Source organism: Mus pahari, chromosome 15 (genome assembly GCF_900095145.1).
Source record: "Mus pahari chromosome 15, PAHARI_EIJ_v1.1, whole genome shotgun sequence".
NCBI classification, from domain to species: Eukaryota; Metazoa; Chordata; class Mammalia; order Rodentia; family Muridae; genus Mus; species Mus pahari.
The window spans coordinates 27746792-27755771 of record NC_034604.1 but is presented as its reverse complement, the minus strand read 5'-3'; the positions used below and the strand labels follow the sequence as shown (position 1 = coordinate 27755771).

Below are 8980 nucleotides of genomic sequence, written 5' to 3'. Positions count from 1 at the left end.
CTCACATGCACATATGTGTGTATGTAGCTATGTATGTGTGCTCCTTCCATACTTCCTTTCATGATGGACTATAGAGCTCTAACCTAAAATAAACCCCTTCTTCCCAAAGTTGGCTTTGACTTGGGTTTTATCACAACAACACAAACTAAACTAAGACATAAGGAGAAAGGAAACAATGAGACAAAAATTTCCTTTTGAAGAAAAATGCAGCTAGCACCAGTCCCACAGTTGAATTCAAATGAAAGCATTTTCAAAACCCCGACTCCAAACCTGGACCCTGCCCACCCGACGCCAGGGGAGCACACTTGCCTTTCCAAACCTGCCCACCCGACGCCAGGGGAGCACACTTGCCTTTCCAAACCTGCCCACCCNCACTTGCCTTTCCAAACCTGCCCACCCGACGCCAGGGGAGCACACTTGCCTTTCCAAAGCTCCGAGCTTGGCATTCCCAAACTGCAGTTGTCATCTCCTGTGTAACAAAACTGCCCCCAACTTAGCAGCGGTGATGCTTCATCTCCGTTGTCAACTCAATGGGATGTAGAATCACCTAGGGCTGGCAGTGACCCTTTCTGCAAGTCTGGGCCCTTCCCATCATGCCTGCTCTACCACAGTGGTAGTCACAAGCTGTGCGCCAGAACAAATCTTTTGTTCTTTAAGTTGCCCAAGTATTTTTCCCTCATCAACAAGAAAAAATAATTAATATAGTAGCTTAAAACAAAGATAAATTCATTTATTCAGAATTCTGTGGTCGGCCTTCTGGGCAAGGCCTTAGTGGCATTCTTCTGCTGGTCTTACTCGGGAATCACGTATGGCTACAGCCACTGAGCGACTTGGCTGGATAGGTGTCTCCATCCCTCCTCTGGCAGTTGGCATTGACGTGGGTCGCTTGGTGTTTACAGAGCATCGCACCTGCGAGGATTCGTCTGAGACACTTCACACACACAGTATCTCACTGTCTTGGACACTAAGCAGGCTTTTGTATGCTGTTTCCCAGGAAGAAATCCAAAAGAGTCAGAGCAGAAGCAGAACCTCTCAGAGTGCAGGCTCTGAGTGAGAGTGGCAAACCGCTTCTTCCGTGTTATTGGAGTCAAAGCAATTCAACTGACCGCCTTGGAGACAAGTGGAGGACACTGCTCAAAGTGCATGCCATAAATAAGGTCCCACTCACAGTACCCACAGGAAACCCCATTTACTGGTCCTACACACAGGTTTCCATGGGTTCGTGAAATAGGTACCAACTTTAATCCTCACCTTCTCCAAAAGGTTTTGACCCACTGACAATTGCCAGTTACCGAGATGAGAGGATGCAAGCTTGGGGCAGAATTGAGGCATGAGGATTACGGTCTACTAAATTCAGGCCATGGAAACTCAATGGGGCATGCGTGCATCCATGACGAGAAGAGGCACTCTAGAAGATGAGAAAATACTCACAAGTTGACGTGGCCTGGACTGAGTTTAAAGACACGGGACAGGATAAAGTTGCTAAGAGCGTGAACATACGTAAGAAAGGGAAGTGTTCATGGGGCAAGCCTAAGAACACCCTTTCCTTCTTTAAGTTGATCTGGTCAAGTTGCTCTGGAGGTGGCTTTGCATATAGGCATGATACAGACCTCTAGGGCTTCTGCTGTCACCAAATGTACACACTTTGAGGGAACACTGGTACCCCCTGCTTCTGTCTGAACCAAAACGACATTCTAAACACTAAATGGTCACAAAAACTGCTCCATGATTGAAATATGACACAAATCCCCCTGAGCCTCCTATTTCACGTCGCTGCGTATCTTCTCGGGCTCTACACAGGAGGGTGTGACTCTATAATTACTTCTTGTGTAGTGAAATAATTAACACTGGGATTTCCCACTGCAATAGAAATTATTACATTGACTATATTTTTTCCTTGGTGGTTGAAAAATGTTAGCAGAAGATAACCATGAGATTTGGGGGTGGGGGTGGGGTTGTAACTCAATTGCATAGCTCCTGAACATGAGCTTTGAAGGTGACAATGTAGTGGTATTGCAGTCGAGTTGATTCCTTTCTAGGTAAACTAGAAAAGCAAAGATCTAAGTAAATAAATAGGTCTCAGTGTTTATATCTCTAAAATGTAACTGCTAATACTGACACCAGAGGGGAAGCGACAGGGCGGATCCTGGGGGCACAGATGTTTGACAATTGTCAGGTAGTGACAAGTGCTCAGACACCTACTCCTCCATACTGTGGCTCCAATCGCTTCAGACACCGGCCATAAGGAGAACTTTGGGAAGCTATGGGCAACTTGAGATGACTGATATGTTTGGGGGCTGGAAGAATGGATCAGGCAATAAAGTGCTAGCCACTTCGGGGGACTTAAACTTGATCTCCTACACCCATGAGTGGTGGTATGAGGCTGTAATTCTAGCACTGAAGGAGTGAAGACAGAATGGTCCCTGAGGCTTGTGAGCCAGTTGTTCTAACCAAATTAACAAGCTTCCATCCCAGTGAGAAACCTGGTAGATCGTGGGCGTGGTGCATTAACACCTCCCTCTCTGATCTGTGACTTTAGGCAAAGAATAGGAACTAAGAGGCCCCTACTTCTCTTACCTCTATCTCCTGTAGATATGACAGGACTTTGTAGACAAATGTACTTCCTTATTTCTGCTTATCTCTCTCCCATCTCTGGTACCCCCTGGAGAAACTCTATGAAGGTAAAAGATCTGTCTCTCCTCTCCCTCCCTCCTGCTACCTCCCCGTCGCTCCTTCCCTGTTTCAATCTCCCCCAGTCCTTCCATGGCAGTAATTACTACCCTAGCCTCGTGCCATAGGGTAAGCTGTCTTAATGTTTCTGTAATGATCTCCCATGTCACAGCACATTGTGCTCTCTACTGTCCCTCCTAAATACTTCCCTACTTTATGTCTGGACCATGGCCCCTTGTGGGTGCCTGGTTTTCTCTCTCTCTCCTAATAGAGCCCATCTTCTGAAGAGTAAATTCCTGTCAGCTCTTCTCCCAAACCCCTTTCTCCTTCACAATATCTTCTCAATAATAGCAATCATAATAGTGACCAAGAAACATACTTAGCATCAGTCTCTGGCCTCAGCACATGCACACACACACACACACTGTCTTAGTCACTGTGCTATTACTATGAGAAACACCATAGCCAAGACAACTCTTATAAAAGAGGGGATTTAATTGGGGGGATTGCTTACAGTTTCAAAGGCTTGGCCTGTGATCATCATGGCAACAGGCAGGAGTGGTGCTGGAGAAGTAGCTGAGAGCTACATCCTGATCCTCAAGCTGAGAGGGGAGGGGAGGGGAGGAGGGAGGGAGGGAGAGAGAGGGAGAGAGAGGGAGAGAGAGGGAGAGGGAGAGGGAGAGAGAGAGACAGAGACAGACAGACAGACAGACAGACAGACAGACAGACAGACAGACAGACAGACAGACATTGGGCCTTACCACTTGAACAGAGTATTTTGTGGTACAATCTCTTTGTTTCAGAATACTCCGTCATCTTTCTGTTACTCGGTCAGAAAGATCCTGTTTCAAGATTTCCTGTCTTTTGTTCCTAGGTTTTACTTGTTTGTTGATTTTTAGCTTGCTATTTCCTTGTCACTTTCTGAAAGGGCTGTGGGCTCTTCTATGGGAAGGCTATATGTGACATCTTTGCTTCCTCAGAACAGGACTTCACATTTGGCCAGCAGTCAGATCATCCCATGTTGGTAAGATCCCAAACTCTCGGAAAGCTGCACTGACTGCTCCTGACACATGAGTTATTAGGGCCAGAGCCTGGACCCTGGCATCCCTCACGAGTCAGGCTCAGTCATTTGTTATCGAAGGACCAATTAAAGGAATGGGTGGAGAGTGAAAAACAGAGAAAGGATACACATTAAATGTGATCACATTGGGAAGAACAAAGAGGCATAGTGACCCCGAAGTCTGTCTTCGGGATATCATCATGAAGTTTATAAGTCTGATTCAAGAGCAGAAGGTATGAAGAACTTGACAGGTTGGGTCACCCATGATACCACCCATCACTGACCCATCATTGACTTAGCTCCAGTCTCTCTTGTAAGGTGGTGTGTGAAATCCCTTCCTGGGACATGAGCTCCCCTTCTGCTAGCACCGGGCTTCATCCTTTCCTCCTTCCAGGAAGAGTTCTTCCTGACAGAGAACTCTCTGATCTGTCAGTTCAGGAGAGAGAGAGAGATACACAGCTCTTTCCTCTGGGTTTAACGGATATACAAGGTATGTCCCCAGGCTTCCCTCCCTGTTCTCCATCCCCGTATGTAGTAAGGAAGATAGAGTCTTGGCACATTCTGATCAGCTTTTATTTATGCGTTTATTTAACTTCTGACAGAATCAGCTGTCTGTCAACAAAGGCTTCTATATAAATTGTTCTAATGCTTGAACCCCTTCCTATTACACGGGGCTAGCAGCATAGAGGTAGGTGGCCAAAGAGAGACAAAGCTGCGGCTTGTAGGAGTTTGTGTTCTTGTGCAATGTGAGGGAGGGGCTGGTCCCATGGCTAGGGCTTAAGGTCAGTGCTGCACTAGGAACTTTAGTTAAAAGCAAAGAGCTGGCATTGCTGGGCTCTAAGCTCTATTCTGTAGCCCTGGAAACTCCTGAATCAAACAGTGTATTATCAACAAGACCAGGAGAGTAAACAGAAGTGTAGAGGAATCCCCCCTTAGACTTGTGGTGCAGAGATGTCATAATGAAAAACGCAAAGATCATAAAACAACAAAAGCAAAACAAAACTCAGATGTAGTGGAGAAATAAAATCCTTTACAATGCAAAAGGTGATTTTTAGCTTAACCTTTTTCTTCATAAATTTTTTGTAATTTAAATGCATTTTATACATCAAACATTTTAATAATACTACATATTTTAAAAATCAAATAATACATAAAATTTTTTCAGCTTTATATTCATATCCTTTCATACCCTAATATCATTAATGAATATATAATACCATCCAAAACAAAGGATCCTATATCTAATGTTGAATACTAAATTGTTTCAAAACATACAAAATATTTCTTGAGAATTAAGCATAGTAAAAGAGCATAAAATATTAAAAATGAATCATTAAAAAATATATTCAAAGGATCGGCATGCGCCTGCGCAGTGGAGACCAGAGGAGTCTCCCTAATGTAAGATGGTGGCCCGTCTAGCCGTGGAGCCCATCGAAAGCTGAGAGTCTCTCTCTCAAGCGTAAAGGTCGGACTCAGTGAAGCAGTCAGGCCCGGGTCTGAAGAGTTTTTTCGCTGACTCTCGTTCATTGGTCTCCTGTGAGGACTCTCGGCAAAGCATGGAGTCGGCTAAGAGAAAAGCGAGGCAAGGCAGGCGGGTCTTCAGAGTTCTATATTTTAGCTCTCAGTGCTGAATTACCTTCTCCCTTAAATTATTATCAACTCTCGCTGCTGTCGTATAAACGTGAAGAAGTCTCGCAGTCCGGATGCAAAGGAAGACCCTGTGGGATGCCCTCTTTGCATGGAGCCCTTGGAAATGGATGATATTAACTTTTCCCCTTGCACCTGTGGCTACCAGCTATGCCGATTTTGTTGGCATCGCATTCGCACTGATGAGAATGGGCTTTGTCCTGCATGTAGAAAGCCATATCCAGTAGACCCAGCCATTTACAAACCACTTTCCCGGGAAGAATTGCAAAGGATAAAGAACGAGGAAAAAAAAAAAAAAAGAAACAAAATGAGAGAAAACAGAAAATCTCAGAAAATCGAAAACATTTGGCTAGTGTACATGTTGTACAAAAAAAAAAAAAACTTTGTGTTTGTTGTAGGTCTGTCATGGCGCCTAGCAGACCCAGAAGTTTTTAAAACGACCGGAGTATTTTGGGAAGTTTGGTAAAATACATAAAGTTGTCATCAATAATAGCACATCCTATGCAGGCTCACAGGGTCCGAGGGCCAGTGCTTATGTAACGTATATCTGGTCAGTAGATGCTCTCAGAGCAACACAGTATGTCAACAATGTGGTAGTAGGTGGCAGGACACTAAAGGCATCTTTAGGCACAACAAAGTACTGCAGTTATCTCTTAAAGAACATGCAGTGCCCAACGCCTGACTACATGTATCTACATGAACTGGGAGATGAGGCAGCCAGCTTCACAAAAGAGGAAATGCAGTTGGGTAAGCACCAAGAATATGAACAGAAGCTCCTCCAAGAATTATATAAATTAAATCCCAATTTTCTTCAGCTATCTACGGGTTCAGCTGATAAGAACAAGAACAAAGTGACACTATTACAAAGCCCCATTGACAAACCTTCAGATTCTCTCAGTATAGGGAATGGTGATAATTTCCAACAGATCTCTAACAGTGATGCGCCTTCACCACCACCTGGTTTATCAAAATCCAATCCTGTCATCCCCATCCGTTCATCCAATCACAGTGCAAGGTCTCCTTTTGAAGGGGCAGTAACAGAATCACAGTCATTATTCTCAGACAATTTTCGCCTCCCCAACCCTATACCAAGTGGGCTTCCTCCTTTTCCCAGCTCTCCACAGACACCCAGTGATTGGCCTACAGCTCCAGAACCACAGAGCCTCTTTACATCAGAAACTATCCCAGTATCATCATCTACAGACTGGCAAGCAGCATTCGGCTTTGGTTCTTCTAAACAACCAGAGGATGTCTTGGGGTTTGGTCCCTTTGATGTCACTCGAAAAGCCTTAGCAGACCTGATTGAGAAGGAACTATCCGTCCAAGATCAACCTTCCCTTTCTCCCACATCTCTTCAGAACTCCTCCTCACACACTACAGCCGCCAAAGGTCCAGGCTCTGGATTCCTGCGTTCTGCTGCACCTACAAACGCCACCTCTCTTGATAGTACCTTTTCAGTCTTACCACAGAGGTTCCCTCAATTTCAGCAGCACCGAGCAGTTTATAATTCGTTCGGTTTTCCAGGCCAGGCAGCCCGCTGTCCTTGGATGGCCTTTCCACGCAATAGCATCATGCACTTGAACCACACAGCAAACCCCACCTCAAATAGTAATTTCTTGGACTTGAATCTCCCGCCACAGCACAACACAGGTCTGGGAGGGATCCCCATAGCAGGTATTCCTGCATCTTCAGGAAACACTTTAGATTCTATTCAAGACTACAATCCTCCACACTGGCTAAAATCCCTATAGGCCCTCACAGAGATGGAGGGCCCTAGCGCTGCCTGGTCACAAACCCATCACAGCGCCCCCCTTCAGCACACAGATCCCTCTGCCCAGAGCCCGTTGGAACCCCTACCCACCTCCTTCAAATCCCTCCAGCTTCCACTCTCCACCCCCAGGCTTCCAGACAGCCTTCAGACCCCCCAGCAAAACCCCCACAGATCTGCTACAGAGTTCTACACTGGACCACCACTAAGCAAAGAGGGAATTGAAAAGGGCAGGATTTGTCCCACCCTGTTCTCCCCCTCAGCCCACTCACAGCTCCCTTCTTGTCTCCCCTCTCGTCTGGATTCTGAAGAATCCAGTTCCTGGTTGTTTGGGTTTTGTTTGTTTGTTTGTTTTTTTGTTTGTTTTTTCTCCCTACTCCCATATGCGATGCGATTACAGCGTCTTTACCATCTTTAATTGTAAAAAGTTTTGGTTGATCCAGCATTTGAGTGACACTGTTGAATGTTTCTGGGGGGCAGGAATTGCCTTTAAGCAGAGGAAAAAGAAAATCAAAAGGCAGTCTCAATACTTAGAAAATTACTGTTTGTCTGTCGCGCATTATGATATAATCTGCTTAGCAGAAAATGACAATTAATCTACAGGAAAGGTCAAGTAAATGTATTATCAACTGCAGAATTGAGAACTAGTCTGATTTAAATGAGATTGCTAAGTTCATGGGGGAAAGCAGTAGTCCTGGCTTCCATCTCGTATTCAGCTTTTCACTATTGCAGGAAAAATGCTTTTAATTTTAAATTCTTTATTGAATTGATAGGGAGGACTCAATTGTGTTGTTAAGCAAAGGGATTTATTGGAAGTTGATGACAAGATAAATTGATCTGTAGTAGTAACTGGTCTATTGCTAAAGAGTTTATAAGGAAGGAAAAGTAATTTTTTAAGGAGAAAAAATTTTGGCTTTAGACTTAAATTCAGATGTTTTAAAGGAAAAAGATATTCACAGATTTAATACCTATCCTTATAAGAGCTGAATTATATGTGATTTCCTCAGTCTTTCTCCTCTGTCAGAATCTTTTTTTTTTTTTCCTTTGACCATAAGTCCACCTGACGGCGCACCCTGAGCCAGCACTGCTATGGGGCCATCCAATCCCAACAGAAGAGAATCTCTGACCTCTGCCTGCAGCTTTTACTTAACCCTGTAGTTTCTGGACGTTTGTGCAGAGTTGAAAAGACAGGAGAAAAGAAAACAAACCTGGGTATAACCTGATGCTAAAACTAAAAACAAGGAAATGTACTTCTTTCTTCAGAATTAAAACTAAAATCTTAAATATAACAGAAAACTTGATATATATATATATATATATATATATATATATATATATATTCAAGATCTTCCTTCTGAACCCAGCGGAGGATGCTAGGGGCTCCAGCGTACTCTCCACACCTCAGGACTATGGGATCACCCCAGGATCACCTTGGGATCACGGGTGAGTGGATCACAACATCAACTCCAAGGACTCACGAAGGGTCTTGTGCCAGTAGAAACAGGGACAAAGGAACCCCACACAATCAGAGGCTCGGATCCCTTCATGGGGCCTCCCCCACCATCTTCCTTCTGAACCCGCAAGAGGCCACCAGGGGTCCTAGAGTACTCTTCACCACACAGGACCTTGGGATCACCTCTAGATCGCAGGAGGCAGAGCTGAGATCCAGACCCCAGGGCGCCTTCCTTGCCAGAGGAGAATCCTCCTACAGAGAGTGCTCTGACCTCAGGACTCAGAAGGTGGATCAGAGCTCCAGACTTCTGGACACCTGCCCTGCAAGAGGAGAGTTTGCCTGCAGAGAGTGCTCTGACCACCGGAACTCAGGTGAGAGTTGG

General features: G+C 44.9%; 1 pseudogene; it reads left to right on the top strand.

The window, feature by feature from the left end:
• The first annotated feature begins 5089 nt into the window (after positions 1-5089).
• LOC110333480 lies at positions 5090-7410 on the top strand (annotated as a pseudogene).
• Positions 7411-8980: the final 1570 nt, after the last annotated feature.